This window comes from Phoca vitulina, unplaced genomic scaffold (genome assembly GCF_004348235.1).
Source record: "Phoca vitulina isolate PV1807 unplaced genomic scaffold, GSC_HSeal_1.0 scaffold62, whole genome shotgun sequence".
Taxonomy (NCBI): domain Eukaryota; kingdom Metazoa; phylum Chordata; class Mammalia; order Carnivora; family Phocidae; genus Phoca; species Phoca vitulina.
Genome location: NW_022589765.1, coordinates 3048512 through 3067805, shown reverse-complemented (window position 1 = coordinate 3067805; position 19294 = coordinate 3048512). Strand labels below are relative to the sequence as shown.

General features: G+C 40.8%; 1 protein-coding gene across 5 annotated transcripts in view; it reads left to right on the top strand.

Annotated features, from left to right (window-relative positions):
• The first annotated feature begins 332 nt into the window (after positions 1 to 332).
• Positions 333 to 19294, top strand: part of STAG2 (stromal antigen 2) — a 130141-nt gene continuing 111179 nt past the window's right edge. Inside the window, exons 1-2 of one of the 5 annotated variants that reach the window (XM_032391329.1) lie at positions 869 to 1344; positions 1632 to 1762. The gene's annotated coding sequence lies outside the window, so the exon portion shown is untranslated. The other 4 variants (XM_032391334.1, XM_032391331.1, XM_032391332.1 and 1 more) reach the window with 4 other exon arrangements.

Genomic DNA, 19294 nt, shown 5'->3' with positions numbered 1-19294 from the left:
GAAGGGTGATGCCCGACTGGGCTGCCAACCTCGGGCTGCGCGCGGGGCGCAGGGGCCCGGGGGACGAGTTCCGACTGAGCCCGGTTTCCGATTTCCCACGGCTCGGGGCTCTGCCGGACATCCCTAACGACCTCCTTTCGGACCCCCTCCCCCCATTAAAGAAAGAGGAAACGCGGCCCGCTCCGGTCCGCGGCGGAAGCGCTGCCAAACGAATGAGTAAGTCAGGCGCGGGCACGGCACCTTGTTTACCCCACTCGGCGGCGCGCCCCTGCGGGCGCCTCGTTCGCAGACGGCGTCGGAGACGCTGAACCCGGGAGGCAGTCGGCCACGATTGGTCGGTGATAGGGAGGAGGACGCTGGGAGACAAGCGTTGCAGTGCCAGCTCTCTGCCGCTAGATGCCGCTCCCTCCCAACAGGAGCCGAGCGCGGGTTCGTGGCCGACAGATGGCGCCTGCGCGTTCCATTCGCCTCCAAGTCGCCGAAGAGCGAACACCCCAAACAATCCCGAAGCGCCACCAAAAAAAAAAAAAAAAAAAAAAGAAAAAAAAAAAGAAAAAAAAACCCGCCGGATCCGACCGCCACTTTCAAAACCCCCCACCGCTCTAGAACCGCGGGAGCTTCCGTCCCTGAGTAGAATTCGAGGGTGTAAAGAAGAGGAAGGGGAAAATATCTTGTACCAGCCCAGGGGTGAAGAAGCCCCCGGCCTGAGAAAGAAGGAAGGAGGAGTGGGGGAGGCGAACAGTCTCGTTGCTGCCTCTGTGTACGCTGAGGGGGGAGGTAAGTTATAAAATGGCGGAGGCGAAGCTTCTAGAAGTTTGGAGGGGCACCCGGAGGGCGCGGGGCCCACTGTGAGGTGTGTATGGTTGAAATAGGGCGCGAGAGAGGAGTTGGGAGGGAAAGAGAATGGGCACTCTGTTGCCATTTAATTTCCCCTCTACTCCCTTTGCTCCCAACGGGGCCAGCCATGGAGCGGGTGGCTAAGTCAAGACGGGGAGAAGCCTCCCCGTCCCCGCGTAACCCCCAACCCTTCTTTCTGCCTTCTCCCCCCAAGTGGCTACCTCAACACTACCAAGGAACTTCCAGCCCCCCTTCCTCCCTACCTCCTACTCCTAGAGTGGCTTTCTACTGCACGGACTCTTCTTTTCGACTACCCTCGCTGAAGATTCTCTCTTCCTTCCCTCGCCCAACTCTCCCTCGGGGCCTCCACGGAGACCCCCCCCATGGGTGGCCCAAAATGGAGAACGCGGAGCAGCGCAAGATGGAGGCTCCGCTTCTCTGTGTAGCATTAGATTTAGGTGCCTTTTCTCCGGCAGGCTCTTAAGCCTGGGAGAGCCCAAACTGGAGGTGGGGTGGAGTGCGAGCCGTAGTCGGGGGAGGAAAGCCGGGGAGGCCGTGGCTGGGGTGGGGGAGAGCGCGGTATCGTGGTGAGGGGAAGGAAGAGAGCAAAATGGTGGTGCTGGGAACCTAGGGGGGAGGGGAGAAGCGGAGGCTCAGTTGTGTATATTTGGGCCTCGGACCGAGGGAGGCGAGGGAAAATCTACTCTGATCACACCCCTCCCTCGTGCCCCCTCCCTTCCCCTCTTTCCTTTCCTCCCTCCCTTCGCTCCCTCCCTCTCTTCCTCCCTTCCTAGAGAGGGAACAACATTCATGTGACGGGCCCCTCTGCTTCTCCCCCGCCCCATCATCTCCAGCGCGTGGTGGGGGAACTGCTTGGGAAAGCGATTGGCATCGATCTCTCCATCCCTTCCGAGGCCCGACTTCGGTCAGTTTTCTTCGGGCAACAATTTTATAAATAGGCTGGGGTCTGGTGGTGTTGGCCCCCGCGTGCAGACCTTGCCCCGAAGGGGGCCCTGCCTGCCTGGCATGGGAGGAGGGGGGAAGGGCGGGAGTGGAAGGCTGTTTGTTGGGGGGTTTTGGCGCCACTTTTGTTTTAGTTTTAGTGCTGCTTTTCGTTCCCACCCCCACCCGCACTGTCTTTCTCAAGGCACGAACTGAGCTGATCCTTGCCCCAGGTAGGCAGCCTCTGCTTTTTCCCTCCACACTTTTATTCTTGCTTGGGGTTGACTTTCTTTTTTCTTCTCTCGCGTACCCGGTGATCTGTGGACGGCGATTTTAGCACGAAAAGGGTCTGTTGGGCCATGGGAGAGAGAAGGTGTGGGAAACAGCATCAAGTAGTTCCGCAAAACTTTGAGCCCCGTTCCCATTTTCTTCTGGCCTACATTCGTAAACGTATTGTTGATTTCTGCCTTTTTTTTTTTTTTTGTCGCGAGAAGGTCTTGTTTTGCCTTTAGTTTTTTATAAACCGCTGTACTTTCGACATTTAGTTTCCGCTCTCCCTTCGTGTATATGTCATTTTATTTTTAATTCTGAACTGTAATGGGTTTTATCGTGAGATTTTTCGTGCTGCAGTGTTCAGCTTTAATTTTTAATATTGCATTAGTAGTTTCATCCGGTTTGTGAGACTTTCTCCTCGGTGGCCTAGAAATGTTTTATATGTTGTTGCCTACCACCCCTCCCTTCCCCCTCCCTCCTCCTTTCGCTTGGATGTAGTTTCTTAATTGAGGGTCATGGTGTTTGATTAAATGGTTATTTACAGTTTACACGATCTATCTATTAGAAACTTTTGATCTGTGGGATTAGGTTTAAGTAAACGAAAAGCTTGTGTTGCTTTGAAATGGTTCCTTAAAATGCGCGGGCCGCCCCCCCCCGCCCCCCCGGTAAAGCCCCATCTTCCCCTCGTACTGGAGTGTAAATTCCATACCCCTTTTCTCCCACGGACCGCCGTATTTCACGGCAGCCACACCCTGTATTTGTCTCTGTGGATTGGACTCATTATCAGCTTAATTTAGTGACTCTTAAACCACCATGATGGGACTTGCTTAAGCACGAAGCTTCTTTTCCTGTTTAGTCCTAGTGGTTAGTGTCGAAAGAGGAATAATCGAGGTTTCTTGATGAAACCTGGTGCGGTCCAACCTCTGCCTTTTTTCTGTTGTCTTTTTTCCTACTCCGGGCTGTTGGCGGTGTCAGCACCGCTGCTGGGGGCGGGGGTGGAGGGGAGAAAGAGTCGGGTTACCGAAGTGCGTCATTCCTGGCTCTAGCAGGGCCTGCTCGGGAGCTGCTGGTGTTTGTTACTGTCCTCGCAGCACTTTCCTGCCAACCTTCTCTCTCTGCGTATTGGTTAGGAGCAAGAGCAGGAGGCGGTCTTCTAATTCTATCTGTAGCCTAGCGCGTTGCGTTTCAGGGTATATGTGAACTTATTAAAAAAAAAAAAAACTGGCCCTGGAAAGTGGATACATTTCTGTTTAATGACATACAAGACAGGTAGTTTAGACTTGCTTTCGTATATTTTCCAATGAACGGTGGGGTTAATTTTGAACATTTTAAACCACTTCGGTTAAAATGCCTGGTTTTCTTTTTACATTGATATCAATCTATAATTAGGGATCAGAAGGACCAGTTAAGGCATAAGTGTTCAGTGGTTTTTCAAGTGGTTGAATTGTAATTTTATGACACATTATGTTAAATAGTCTGTTTTTTTTTCGTTTTGAGCCGAGGTGCTATATGAATACAAGCTAATTGCAGATATTTAAGTTCATTTTCATCACATATTCCTTTTTATCCTTGTAGATATAATTTTAAATATGCCCTTTGGATCTTAAGAACTTTCTTAAAATTTCTTAAAGATGGCTATTTCTTTGTTTTTAACTGAATTCTTAAATTTTCCGCCTAACAAGTAGTTGTGTAGGGTGACAGTTACATTGCTAAATTCTTGACTTCTTGCTAGTCTTTGATACTTCCGTATCTTTGGATTTTTCTCAGTGTACTTTTTGAGCACAGTGTCTTCTTAATTCTTTTCTGAAGATGGTAATTGGAGGAGGGAGTGGTGGGAGGTAGAGATGAAACAAAAGTGGCCTTGAGTTGATTGTAGCTGGATGATGACTACAGGAGAGCTCACTGTACTATTATTCTCTCTACTTTTTTGTGTGTACTTGAAAATTTCCATAATTAAAAAAATTTGAAGAAAAGATTTCAAATTGTCTTGGAATTTTGGTGTAATGACGTAGGTTTGTATTTACATATCAGTTATCTGCATGGAAAACTTGGCCTTGTATATAAGTACTCACACAATGCCTGATGTACAAACTTTCATATTTAAATTGAACCAATATAGAATAAGCAATATAAGTTCTTACAAATTGGCTGAACTTTAAATGTTTGTAACTTGGTCTGAATGTGGTCAACTTCTAGTTTCTTTTTTTAAGCCTTTGAAAACAGGAAAATTCCATTCTCAAAGTTTGTAAATTTTGCTTGTCTATTTCATTAAGTTGGAGTTACAGTGAGTCAGTATGAAAGGGATTTACTATTAATAGGAGGGGCTTTGGCAGTTGCAGTAAGTGACAGTGGAAGGGATTCGGGTGCCCTAGGGCGCATTCCTGGTAGGAAGATAGAGGTAGGAGTTGAATTCAGTTTCAGTATTTGGTGTTTAATGAATGGGTAGAGAGGAGGATTGGAAAATAAATGTACTTATTAGCCATTCTTTCCCACTGTGAAATAACTAAGGTATCAGACTGGCAGTGGGGGTGGGGTGGATTCTTTTTTTTTTTTTTAACTGATATGAAAACGAATGTTTACTTATAAAATGAGTTAAATCCCACCCCTTTAAGGATTTGGTGCTGTAGTTAAAAGTCGATATGTAAAATATTCTAATGTTTTCTATAAAGGACACTCTGACCATTACCCATCAGCAGTAAAAGTGCATTGCAATTGAAATCCTCAGTTTCCTTAATTAGTATATTTGTGAATTGCTCCTACACTCTTTGAAGGTAAGTGCCTTATTTTCTGCAGTTTTGTGTTGTCCGGTGTCAGGATTTTTACCCCTATGAGATGTATTTTTGAATACATGTCAAAGTTCTAAAGGGAGTCCAAAATAATGGATATTTAATTTTTACGTTGGGTAAAGTGTGTTCCCTCATCATTATTAAAGCAAAATTCCGCCTTAGTCTAGGAACAGATATTTCATAATTGTTAATATTAGTCAGTGTATTCATAGTCAACATTTTAGCTTTAGAAGAATGTTATGAGAAGACAGATTACGTATTTTGAATTCTGCAAATAATCTTAAATAGATGATGAGGATTGTGGCTTCAGATTTATTGTGGCAAGGTAACAGCTAAAATACTAAGCCAACAAATTATGAGTTTGGTAACTTTGAAGTCTGTTTAGTTAGGATTTTTTTTAAAGCCCAAACACTCCACATTTTAATGAAATTAAATCCTGCATTTCTTTTTCATTATTTTCTTTTTCAATCTTACCTTACTGACTGGTGGTTGTCTGAGGACCTATGTATTAAAATAGGGAGGGATGGGGAGCAGGCTCAGGCCCAAATAAATTATCTTTTGGGAATATAGTGTTAGATGTGAAAATATGCCTTGGACAGTTTAGTAGTGCTTAATATTCTGCATGTTTAACTGATGCCACCCACAGTCGTGTGTGGGAAGGGAGTAAACAGTGAATAGCATATTCTTTTTGTTTTTGGTTCTTTTTTTTTTTTTTTTTTTTTTAAAGATTTTATTTATTTATTTGACAGGGAGAGAGACAGCGAGAGAGGGAACACAAGCAGGGGGAGTGGGAGAGGGAGAAGCAGGCTTCCCGTAGAGCAGGGAGCCCGATGCGGGGCTCGATCCCAGGACCCTGGGATCATGACCTGAGCCGAAGGCAGACGCTTAACGACTGAGCCACCCAGGCGCCCCTATTTTTGGTTCTTTATAATAGATGGAAGACTCCAGTTTTTGATGCTGCAAGTTAACTTTTGAGTTTAAAATTTACATTGAATGGACACAATGATCTGTTCATTGTATCTTAGCAGGATAAGGTTCACATCTCTTTTTTTTTTCTGGTTTTTTTTTTTTTTTTTTTTAAAGATTTTATTTATTTATTTGAGAGAGAGAGAATGAGAGAGAGCACATGAGAGGGGGGAGGGTCAGAGGGAGAAGCAGACTCCCTGCCGAGCAGGGAGCCCGATGCGGGACTCGATCCCAGGACTCCAGGATCATGACCTGAGCTGAAGGCAGTCGCTTAACCAACTGAGCCACCCAGGCGCCCGGTTCACATCTCTTTAATGTGGTGACGTTTGTGCCTCACATGTTGAGAAAAAACAACCTAGTCTTGTATTAGCACTTTGAAATTGCTATTAGTAGATTATTCAGATACTTGAAATGACAGTTATTGTACAGTGGAGCACTACTGTATACCTATTTTGGAAGTTGGGGAGCTTAGCAAAGGAAAGGGATAGTCCCAGTTACCTATGGGTATCCGTATATACTGAAATGTGATTAATCATTGGAGAATAAAGAAGAAACTTTAAAGATCAAGGCTATTTTAAAAGTTCTTTACATTTTCCTTTTGTAGTTTTCTACATTTGTTACGTGTATAGGACTTCTAATTTGTGGTTCAGTACTGTCGCTGTATAATATTTTCTCTGTATCTCCGGCTATCGTGAACGGTGGTTATTGCATGTTCTTTCTGTTTGGCAAAGATAGTGTGAGAAAACAAAATTGTCAGTTAGATTTTTTTTTACATGTCCTGGGTTGCCTGCTTTGCATTTAATTGAACCAAATTTTATATTTCTTCAGTGTAAGTGGTGTTGCTTGTGGAGTCTTAATTTTTGAATATGTACATTAAAAAAAAAACTACATCTCTTTAGCAGCTGTGGTAATCTGCTACCTGAACTGTGTTCCTAATGTATGCTTGCTATAGTTCTATCTTTGATACTAACCAGAAGAAAACAAGAAGTCTTTACATATGGTTAGTCAAGAGATTATTGAAATTGTTTTATACTCCCCATTCCTCCAAAGGAAGGAAGGGCGAATAATGTTAATGTTCTTTTTTATTTTTTAATTGAAAAATACATTACTAGGATTGATGAGACCAACTAGAGAGATTTCTGTAAGGTCTTGATAATCTAATGTACACTCAAAAGTAAAATTTCTCTTTAATGACAGACTGTTGTTAGAAGGGGAAAAAAGTAAGTCCTGTTTATACTTTTTGCATGCATAACATTGGTGTAATGGGATTTGACCTATAACTTGTTGAATCCTGAGATATTCTAAGAAACTGTTAATTTAGTTTGAGTTCCTTTTGAATGTCAATAACTGTGTTTTAACATTTATTGTTTAATCTTCTTAGCTAAGTTGCAAGATAGGTGGTTATCATTTTACAGATGGGGAAATTGAGGATCTCAGAGAATAAATGACTTGTCACAGGATAATAATTGATGGCCTGAATTCACACCCAAATTAATTTGGCCTCAAAACCTTGGCACTTTTTGTTATTGTTAAAGCTCACCAGTTTCCCTTAACTAAGTGGTTTAGGTCTTGGGTTATCTATCACCAGAAAGCATGTATCATTTTAATATTGCAAAATGAAGATTTTTTTTCACATGTAGTGCAAGGTAAATGCAGATTTTTACACAGGAGTTGCTGCCTAATGAAAGGTCTAAATTGTGTTTTACACTAAAAGATAGTTGAAATAAATCTGAGCTTTGGTTTTGTTTGCGTGTGCTTTTTTTTTTTTTTTTTAAGATTTTATTTATTTGCGAGAGAGAGAATGAGAGACAGAGAGCATGAGAGGGAGGAGGGTCAGAGGGAGAAGCAGACTCCCTGATGAACAGGGAGCCCGATGTGGGACTCGATCCCGGAACTCCAGGATCATGACCTGAGCCGAAGGCAGTTGCTTAACCAACTGAGCCACCCAGGCGCCCGCGTGTGCTTATCATACAAAAGTTCGTGCAATAATATGTTGAATTGTATTCTTGATTTTTTGTTTTTTTTGGGGGGGTCATACTATGGTAGATAGAGTGGTTTCACTGAATTTTTTTCCCTTATGTCATTTATGTTCTATACAGGCGAAGTGTGTCTAAGAATAGCTTGTTGTTTATTGAGTGGTTAGATTTGAAATAAAAATTTATTTTTATAAATAAAAATGACTGTTTTATAATTCACTGCTCTGATTGATTCTGTAAGGGGATTTTGTTGTTATTTAATGGTACCTTAAAAATAATTCTCTTTCTTTGTGTTAGTATCTCTATTTGCTTCTAATTTCTATTCTAGTTCATCTTTTCACTTTATTAAATTTTCTTGTTCTAATTTGTATAGGTAATAGTTAATATTGGTGTCCTGGATTATTATTAGGTTCATTAGTCATCAGTGACAGGAATCTTGGTCTCAGCTTTCTTTGCTTTTCCTCGTTTTCCTTTCTGCTTTTCATAAACTACAACTAGAACTTCTCTTATCTGAAGGACTGCTAGATGTTGGATAGCTGGCCTACAATAAATTAGTGGAGATGAGGTAAAACAATGTATAGTGCTTTTCATAGCCATGAGTCAAATTTATATATTTTATGTTAATTGTTCCCTTAAGCTTCATTCTGTGGGAAATAATTTTTCCAGTGATGCAGTCTTCTACCCCAGATTCTATCTTTGTTCAATATTGAGTCTTTTCATCCATATTTCTCCCTTTGTACTCCCAAGAATAACAAGACCCTGGTGTTCTACAACAGAATTATGCCCCAAGGCATCCATTGTATATAATGAATTAGTTTCTCTCCTGTGTATCTGGAAAGATACTAGTTTTGTACCATTCTTGGGAGAATTCAGGAAATCATCACTCAAATCATTTTGAGTTGTGTGGTTAACATTGTGGAACCCTGGATGAGAAAGGCTGCAGAATATTAAGGGTCTTGGTCTGGTGCTAAGCAGTTTTACTTTTCAGTTACTTTCCTGTCAGTAACCTTAATATAGCCTCTACTAAAACTTATGTATGATAAAATGTGAATGCAATTGATAATATTGCTATCTCGGGATAAGTTGGTTAGTGTTGATTTCAAGCAGTTAGTGCTACTTAGTTTCAAAAAATTGAATGTGGGAAGTTAAATGCATTATATGATTCAAAACTTTTTATAAAAGTATTTGACGGTGACTAACATTAGCAGCAGTTAACACTAACTGAACTCTTACTCTCTGTCAGACACTGTTAAAATGCTTTACATGTATTACCTCACTTAATCTTCATGACCCTATTACCCATTACCATATGATTTATTGCTCAAACCAGGATACTTTTGAGAATGAACAGGGGGACACTAACTGGATGGCATTCTGGGATAATAGTATAAACTAGGACTGTCCCAGAGAAACTAGGATTTATGACATCCCTGATTAATATCCCATTTTTCAGGAGGCATCCAAGGCATAGGGAAGCTGAGTACATTGCCTAATTAGTAAGTGGTAGGAGGGGATTCACAACTTCTACAATTTATTTGGACGTGAAAGTGATTTAAATGACTTTAAACAGCCATATTCTGAGAGTTTGTTTATTTTTACTCTTGGGGGAATTTCTATTGGTGTGGGGTTGATTGTAAAAAACAAGAGACAGTGTTTTTTAAATTCTATCCAGTAGAATTTCCAGTTGGCTTATTTCAAGTTGACTATTGAACTTCTGAATGACTGTTGAAAAACAACTTCTGAGGTCCACTGAAATAAAAAAAAAAAAAGAAAAAGAAAAAAGCCAAGATAACTACTTTTACTATTTACATCTTCGTTTTTCTTATGTATTATTATTCAGACTGCCCTTACTGTTTTCTTGGGAGGAAATGTTAATTGTACGCTCTTTCTTGGGGGTTCTTACGTGGAAAATTTCTTCTGAAAAGAAAACTGAAAGAGAAATAATTTTGTGACTAGGGAGAAGTAGTATTAGAAAGAAAAAGGTACAGTTTAGAGACTTACTTGAAGTTAAACTGATTCAGTAACATAATTTGAGATTTAAGTCTTGTAGAGATTGAAGTGTCATTTCTTTTATTTATTATTTTATTTAAAGATTTTTATTTGACAGTGGGAGCATGTGTGAGAGAGCACAAGCGGGGGAGTGGCAGAGGCAGAGGGAGAAGCAGACTCCCCACTGAGCAGGGGACGGAGTCGGGGGTGAGGGTGAGGGGGGGATGGGGGCTTAATCCCAGGACCCTGAGATCATGACCTGAGCTGAAGGTAGACGCTTAACCAACTGAGCCATCCCAGGAGCCCCTGAAGTGTCATTTCATAAAATTAATACTTCTCTCTTATTTTTGGGTGACTTTTGTAGTTGCCTTCTGTTCCCACCTGTTTATATTTGTGGTACATCCTACCCCCCCAAAATGATTACTGTAGGGTTAATTCAAACATTTGGAGAAATGATTTCAGCATAATCTCAGATTAATACTATACTGTAAACTAAGATTTTTTTTTAGTGGGGGTGAGTGTTAGCTGATCTTTTGTTTAAGAAAAATTACTATTTTTTTAAGGTTTTATTTGAGAGAGAGAGAGAGTGGCAGAGGGCAAGGGAGAAGCAGGCTCCCCAAGTTCACTTAGTGGAGCCAGACATGGGGCTCCACTCAGGGCTTGGTCCCAGGACCCTGGGATCAAGACCTGAGCCGAAGGCAGACACTTAACTGACTGAGTCACCCAGGTGCTCCGGTAGAGAGCTGATCTTAAGAGGACTAAGTTTTTCCATACTTGGCTATTTTTTGGCCATTTTAATATTTCGTTGAGGAATTTGTGTGTTTTTTATCCCCTAGCTAGTTCACTTTTGGAGGTTTTGTTGGTGTCAATATTTTACAAACAACTGCAAGGTTATTAAGTAGGTCTATTTAATTTTGTAAGTCTTTTCTTTAGTTTATTAAATCCATCATGAAATTGGAAGTGGGGGGGATTGCATTTCTGACCAGATTTGTGGGCCACATAGTCACTGGTAGACAAAAGGTTATTTTTGTGGATTTGGTTTATTATATGAAATTAATACAGCTGGTATGTATGTATATATTTATTTATTTAAAAGATTTATTTGTTTATTTTTATAGAGAGAGAGCCCAGGGCTAGGGGGAGAGGGAGAGAGAGAAACTCAAGCAGACTCCCTGATGAGCGGGAAACCCGATGCGGGACTCTATCCTACGACCATGAGATAATGACCTGAGCTGAAACCAGGAGTCCAACATTCAACTGACTGTGCCACCCAGGCGCCCCTACAGTTGCTATTTTAAAAAGCTATTGCTTGTTTTTAACCTAGGGCTCATGGATAGGGTAGAGGTGTGAGAACCCTATCAAATTATGTACAAAATGTATGTGTTTCTTCAGATTCTCAGAAGGGTTCATTGTTATTGGCTGGTACTTAAAGTGCCTACAGAGACAGGATATACAATGGTCAACTAGATTACATAGTCCCTGTCCTTAGGTAATATTGTCAATTGGGCTTTATCACCCCAAAGGGGTTAAAAACAACACTTTTAAAAAACACTACATACTAGGATTACTATATATTAAAGAATGTTAGGCTAAAACCAGTAGCCATCAATGCAGTTGTTTTTGATATGGTGTCCTTAATTTGAGATTAGTGACAAGTATTTTTTTTTAAGATTTTTTTTTTTTGGTAAAGATTTTATTTATTTTACAGAGAGAGACACAGCGAGAGAGGGAACACAAGCAGGGGGAGTGGGAGAGGGAGAAGCAGGGTCCCCACAGAGCAGGGAGCCCGATGTGGGACTCGATCCCAGGACCCTGGGATCATGACCTGAGCCGAAGGCAGTAGCTTAACCGACTGAGCCACCCAGGCACCCGTTTTTTAAGATTTTATTTTTAAGTAATCTTTACACCCAATGTGGGGCTTGAACTCACAATCCCGAGATTAAGAGTCACATGCTCTACTGACTGAGCCAGCCATGTGCCCCTGGTGACAGGTATTTTTAAAGACTACTCTGAAAAGCTTTGGGGGAAAAATAACAATTGAGGACTGTAAGTGTAGCCTTGGAATGCTTCAGTCTTTGGTTGTTAATAAACAAAATTAAAAGAGCCCATGATCATCCCCTGTAAGTAGTTACTGTTATCCAGAAATTGAGATCTTCTAAATGATGTTATGGCTTTGTGTAAAAGCAAAAGAGGCAATTGGCAATCATTTTTTTTAAGATTTTATTTATTTGTGAGGGAGAGAGAGAGTGCATGCACAAGCAGGGGGAGCGGCAGGCAGAGGGAGAAGCAGGCTCCCTAAGGAGCAGGAGCCCGACTCTGAGCCTTGTACCTAATTTGCAAACTTTGTGGCAACTAGAATGTTACTACAAAGAACATGGCTAATATCCTCTTTAAAAAGGTCTTTTTTGTGGTTTAAAGAAATAATATTAAAGATAGTTAGGAACATGAACCTTTGAGAATTTCCCTTTTACACTAAAGAAATAGAGAAAATGTAGGAAATATTAGCAAAGCCATAATATTTTTCCTTTGGGATATATCCCTCCCTGTTTCCACTACTCATTCAGGCCAAAAGACATTCCTCAGACTTTATTCCTGGCAGGAGAATTGAGGAAGTGGTGGTAGCCATGGTTGGCAGGGAAGCTGAAGCATGAAGGTATGTTTTTGAAAAGCAAATTTGTCAATGACAAATGGATTTTTCCAGCTCTGTGTATATGTACTTTTTTGAGTTTTGATTAAATATCAATGCATAAAGTGCTACTATTCATTGAGGAATATTCAGTAGTTGCATTCATATTTGGGTGTTCTAAATTTACTTGAAAAATTTCAGAAGGATTATTTGGACAATATGGGATTATATTAGGAAAGATTCTTTAGTGGGAAATTATTTCCTAAACTTTTGAAGTTAGACTGAAACAGGTATCCAGGTTGTTGCATAAAAATAGCAAATCTAACATGAAGGGTAATTATTCGTGTGTGTGTATGAATATATAGTGTTTAAATGTACAATATTGGTGAATATCCACATTTATCTCTTTTAAGTAGATTGTTAACTTCTTCAGACTAGGAATTGTGTTTTTATCTAATTTTGAATTCTTGTGTCATGTGGTATGTTACACAGATTCTCAAATGATAATTGAATTAAAACCTTAGGTTTTCTAGAAATTTAACCCTGCATTATAATTACATTATTAATGTTTATATTAAAGAGCTGTGTGTTGGAAGAGAAGTGGTTAATGAATTTCCTCTAGTTGTTTTTGCAGTGATGATAAACTTTAAAGTTTGTATCTCTAGGATATCATTTACAGCATCTACTAGATGGCAAGTTGTTGTACGTTCTCCTAACACTGACTTTTTTATTTCTTAAACCCTGTGATGTAGTTGGTGGTATTTTCATTTACTGAGGTTCCAGAATGGTTAAGTGACTTGCCTAAGTTCACTCAGCTAGTAAGTAAGTGGCAGAGCCTACTTTTGAATCCAATTTTGCCCAATTCTAGCATACTTCTTTACATGGTGATACACTGCCTCCCAGTGGGGTGATTTATAGATTTCTTAGTGATAACTTTTTTTGGGAAAGAGAATAAAAGGAGACAGTAATTGGGGCGCCTGGCTGGCTCAGATGGTGGAACATGCGACTTGATCTCAGGGTCACGTGTTCAAGCCCCACATTGGGTGTGGAGCTTACTTTAAAAAAAAAAAGGAGAGGGGCGTCTGGCTGGCTCAGTTGGTGGAGCATACAGCTCTTGATCTTGAGGTCGTGAGTTCTAGCTCCATGTTGGGCATGGAGCCCACTTAAATAAATAAAAATTTTTTAAAAACAGACAATAATCCAGAATTTTTGAGACTGAGGAGGAAGTTAAACTTCTCAAAGTAGTCAGAGGACTTTTGGAAATTAAGTAGGAGAAAGGCTTTTTTTTCCTGCTCTGAGAATTAAAAGCACATTTTAAAAAATTTATTTTTATTGTTTTAAAGATTTTATTTATTTATTTGAGAGAGACAGAGAGAGCATGAGCGGGGGTAGGAGCAGAGGGACAAGCAGACTCCACACTGAGTACAGAGCCTGACGAGGGGCTTGATCTCATGACCCTGAGATCATGACCTGAGCTGAAATCAAGAGTCAGATGCTTAACCAACTGAGCCACCCTAAATTTATTTTTTAATTCCAGCTTAATTAACATTCAGTGTGACATAGTAGTTTCAGGTGAATAGTATAGTGATTCAACAATTCTGTACATTACCCAGTGCTCACCACAATAAATGTACTCTTAATCCCCTTCACCTATTTCACCCACCTCCCCTCTGGTAGCCATCTGTTTGTTCTCTATATTTAAAAGTAGGTTTTTTTGTTTGTCTCTTTTTTTTCTTCATTTGTTTTAGATCTTAAATTTCATATATGAGTGAAATCATGGTATTTGTCTTTTTCTGACTGACTTCACTTAGCATTATACTCTCTAGATGAATCCATGTTGTTGCAAATGGGAAGATTTCATTTTTTATGACTAATATATATACACCACATCTTTTTTTTTTTTAAAGATTTTATTTTCTAAGTTATCTCTACACCCAACTTGGAGCTCAGACTTACAACCCCAAGATCAAGAGTCACATGCTGCACTGACTGAACCAGCCAGGCGCCCCTCCACCACATCTTTATCCGTTCATCTATCGATGGACAGTTAGGTGCTTCCTTATCTTGGCTATTGGAACTGATCCTGCAACAAACATAGGGGTGCATACATCTTTTCCAATTAGTGTTTTTGTATTCTTTGGGTAAATACCCAGTAGTAGAATTACTGGATCATATGGCAATTCTATTTTTAGTGTTTTGAGGAACCTCCATACTATTTTCCACAGTGGCTGCACCAGTTTGCATTCCTACCAACAGCGATCAAGGATTCCTTTTTCTCCACATCCCTGCTAACACTTGTTGTTTCTTGTGTGTGTGTGTGTGTGTGTGTGTGTGTGTTAAAGATTTTATTTATTTGAGAGAGAACGAGAATGAGCGGGGGAAAGAGGAAGAAGCAACTCTCTGCTGAGCAGGGAGCCTGATGCAGGGCTCGATCCCAGGACCCCAAGATATGACATGAGCTGAAGGCAGAAGCTTAACCGACTGAGCCACCCAGGCACCCCTCTAATGTGTTTTTTTTTAAGTAAACTCTACTCCCAATGTGGGGCTTGAACTCATGACCCCTAAGATCAAGAGTTGCATCCTCTACCAACTGAGTCAGACAGGCGCCCCATTTCTTGTGTTTTTTATTTTCTTAAGATTTTTTTTTTAATATTTTTTTATTTTTTAAAGATTTTATTTATTCATCAGAGACAGAAAGAGAGGCAGAGGGAGAAGCAGGCTCCCCGCTGAGCAGGGAGCCCGATGCGGGACTCGATCCCAGGACCCTGGGATCATGACCTGAGCTGAAGGCAGATGCTTAATCATCTGAGCCACCCAGGTGCCCGATTTTCTTAAGATTTTATTTATTTGAGAGAGAGTGCGCGAGTGCATGTGTGAGCACACCCGCATGAGCAGGGGGAGGGGCAGAAGGAGAAGCGGACTCTGCTAAGCAGGGAGCCTGATGTGGAGGCTCAATCCCAGGACCCTGAGATCATGACCTGAGCTGAAGGCAGATGCTTAACTGACTGAGCCACCCGGGCGCCCCTCTTTTTTTTTTTTTTTTTTTTTTAAGATTTATTTGAGAGAGAGCGTGAGTGGGGGTGAGGGACAGAGGGAGAGAGAGAATCTTTCAAGCAGACTTCCTGCTGAGCATGGAGACCCAATTGTGGGGCTTGATCCCACAACCCTGAGATCATGACCTGAGCCAAAATCAAGAGTCAGACACTTAACCAACTGAGCCGCCCAGGCCCCCAGAAAGATTTATTTTCTACCAGTAGCTGATAGAGGATAAATCATTCTCAGTCTGAAGTTAACATGTGATGTGTCATATTTTGTAGTAAGCATCAAGTAACACCTAGAAGAGGGTTGGATGGGGGGAAGATGATAAAATTTGTTACAGTCTACCTGCCTTAATCCTCAGTAATATTGACATCTGAATTAAGTTTTAGTAATTAGGGACGCCTGGGTGGCTTGGTCAGTTGAGCGTCTGCCTTCGGCTCAGGTCATGATCCCAGGGTCCTGGGATCGAGTCCCATATTGGGCTCCTTGCTCGGCGGGGAGCCTGTTTCTCCCTCTGTCTGCCGCTCCCCCTGCTTGTGTGCTCGCGCTCTCTCTCTCTCGACAAATAAATAAAATCTTTTAAAAAGTTTAGTAATTAAACTTGTTATAAACTATGAAATAAAATGTTATCCAAAACATTGTTGGCATATATCTCACTACTAGTGTTCCTACTAAAGGACAATAACACTAATAGGAAAATCTGTTCAGGTAAATTGGTCTAAGTCCAGGCAACATGTCAATTTGTGTTTTTTGTTTTTTTGTTTTTTGTTTTTTTCATTTTCTCCTGTCTCCGTTTTCTGCTGCTTTTCCACTTCCAGTATCTTTTACGATTTCTAAAATTCTCCATGGGAAGTAGAAACGTTTTGATGGTGATTTCCTTTTTTTAAAAAAATTTTATGCTATTACTACTAACACTAGATAACCAAATGCTAGGCACTGAAATAGAAGTGATTTCAAAAAGTAACCCATTTAATCCTCCCAACAGCCCTGTGAAGTGGGTACTATTATTATTTCCCGTTTATAGTTGAGGAAACAGAGGTGCGAGCAAAAATGTACAGTTGTCCAAGGATACTTACCTAGGAAGTGGTGGAGATTTGATGTGAACCCAGGCAGTCTGGCTATAGAGTCCATGTTATTAACGCTGCATATAGCACCATACTGCTGATTAGTTGACAATAATGTGAATGGTTTCCTTATCTTGGCAGTATATTATTTTAAGTAACTGTGTTTAATTGTAGAGTGAGGGGGTCAGCAGAGGATTGGGCACATTTCTGATTCTCAGGTTTCCAGGGTGTAAAATAGGTATAATCCCATCTGCTTTATGTTATTATTTTTTTAAAGATTTTACCTAATAGAGAGTGAGAGAGAGAGAGAGAGGGAGCAGGGCGTGGGGCAGAGGGAGAGGGAGAAGCAGACTCCCCGCTGAGCGAGCTTGGGACTCCGGGATCATGACTCAAGTTGAAGGCAGATGCTTAACCGACTGAGCCACCCAGGCACCCCTATCTGCTTTATGTTATTATGGGGGTTGTATAACAGTACTTTTTCTGAGTGTTTTCTGTGTGCTGGACAATATGTTGAGGGTTTTGCCGACATGAGAGGTGCCCAGATAACTGTAATATTCCCATTTTTTGAGTACATCCCATTGGTCAGATACTTGACGAAATATACTACCTTCTTATATTTTGTAGGGGATGTTACATACTCAGTTTACAGATTGGAAAACCGAGGCCTAAAGAAATTAGGTAATTTGCCCAAATGATTTGCTTCCTACCTCAGGGCATTTGTATTTGCTGGTCCCTCTGCCTGGCTTGGTTCCTCATTTATTCAGGACATTTTTTTCAAGTAGCCTTTCAGTGAAGCATTCCTTGGTCATGTTATATAAAATAATATCCTTTGCCTCCAGCATTCACTTTCCTCCTTAACTCTGGTATTGTGAGACTCACTAGACTTTATTTGTAAGCTGATCCTGAATTAAACTGATTTACTCTTTTTTTAAAGATGTTATTTATGTTATTTGTCAGAGAGAGAACGAGCAGGGGGAGCAGTAGGCAGGAGGAGAAGCAGGCTCCCCGCTGAGCAAGGAGCCTGATGCAGGACTCGATCCCAGGACCCTGAGATCATGACCTGAGCTGAAGGCAGATGCAATGACTGAGCCACCCAGGCGGCCCAAACTGATTTACTTTTTTTTTTTTTAAAGATTTTATTTATTTGACAGAGAGCGACACAGTGAGAGAGGGAACACAAGCAGGGGGAGTGGGAGAGGGAGAAGCAGGCTTCCCACTGAGCAGGGAGCCCAATGCGGGGCTCCATCCCCGGACCCTGGGATCATGACCTGAGCCGAAGGCAGACGCTTAACGACTGAGCCACCGAGGCTCCCCAAACTGATTTACTCTTAATGCACCAAGATGGGCATTCCCTGTAATAGAGAACTGCTGTGGCATGTGCTTGGGCCTGTTTTGGGGTGGAGTAGAGAGATCGTGAAGTCTTGTCTTACAGTTTTTAGAAGCCTTTTCTCATGAACTGCCTTCAATTCCAGGAGGAGCATGTGCACTCAGCTCAGTTTCTAGGTTCTGTGAGGCCTTTTATCTCTTAGTAGAGATGTGCCTTCCAGCTTCTTACTGTCTTCACTTTCAATCCCTTCATTTTGCCTAAAGAGTTGTTCATTGAGTTTTTTATAGTGTATTTGTAATGAGCATAGTGTGGAGCTAGATGTGAAGTAGGGAGTAGGCTTCAGACAGGAGGATTCCTAGTTTTGCCACTTAAAGTTAGTAGGAAATAACATACATATAACATACGTATATACAGATATACATATGTGTGTGTTTAAAAAAACTGCCATGTATTGAAACATTTAATAATGATGTTTTAGTTAATATTTTGATAGCACGTAAGTCATTATTTTATGATGTCCTGGAATGCATACCTCTTTCTTTGTTTCTACTTCTTGAAAAATTTCTTGCAATGATTTATGTAGTTAGAACACAGTAGTGATAATATGGTACTATGCTCTTGCATTTAAATGGTAGCTGATTTTGGAGAGAGGGAGACGACTTAGATTTTAGATAACTTCACCCTTAAGCTGATGTTGTGCAACCGGAGTTCAATAGATAGAAGAGCAGGAGATATATGTTAGGGATTTCTATGCATAGAGTACATTGGCTTTTAGAGGGGAGAACTTATAAAAAGGATCAGAGGGTCAGGGGTGAAAACTCATTGTTGGACAGGAGGAAGAAGTAGGACCATTGATAGAGAGTGGTCAGGGAGATAGATAATCTAGGAAAATGTAGAATAAAATCCATAAGTGTCTACATTTGAAAAGAATCCAGATAGCATGTTCTCTCCTTTGGGAGATGCCTTTAAATTGTATACAATATAAAAACTAGTTCCAATTATGTCAAGTTGAAATTATCTTTAAAGCTGATAGTAATCAATGATTATCCTTACGTAGATTGTTTTCTTTGTGGCATCTCTTGGGAGTTGGGTTCTTCTTGCACACTGGGTTCCAAATTACCAAGAATAAGACTAAGCTGGGAAGTGGTCTAGGACAAGGAAGGGCATAGCTGGCTTACTACTTTCTAAAAAGTCAACTAAAAATTCATTGGAATTATTTTGTATGAAACATTCAGAGAACCGATTGTACTTAAATATGTGAGTGGTATTAGTACACTGCAGTTTGATGTCTTCTGCACAGCAGCTTATGATAATTATGATTGGATTTTGCTGGAGTCTATTTTGAAAAGGAAAACCTTTTTTCTTCCCTCTGTACTTCTATGTGAAATAAAGTGTGTAGGTAACCACTTCAGTTTTCTTCAAGTTTTGTGGAAAAGCTATCTTGGGTAGAAATAATACCAGACATGAGT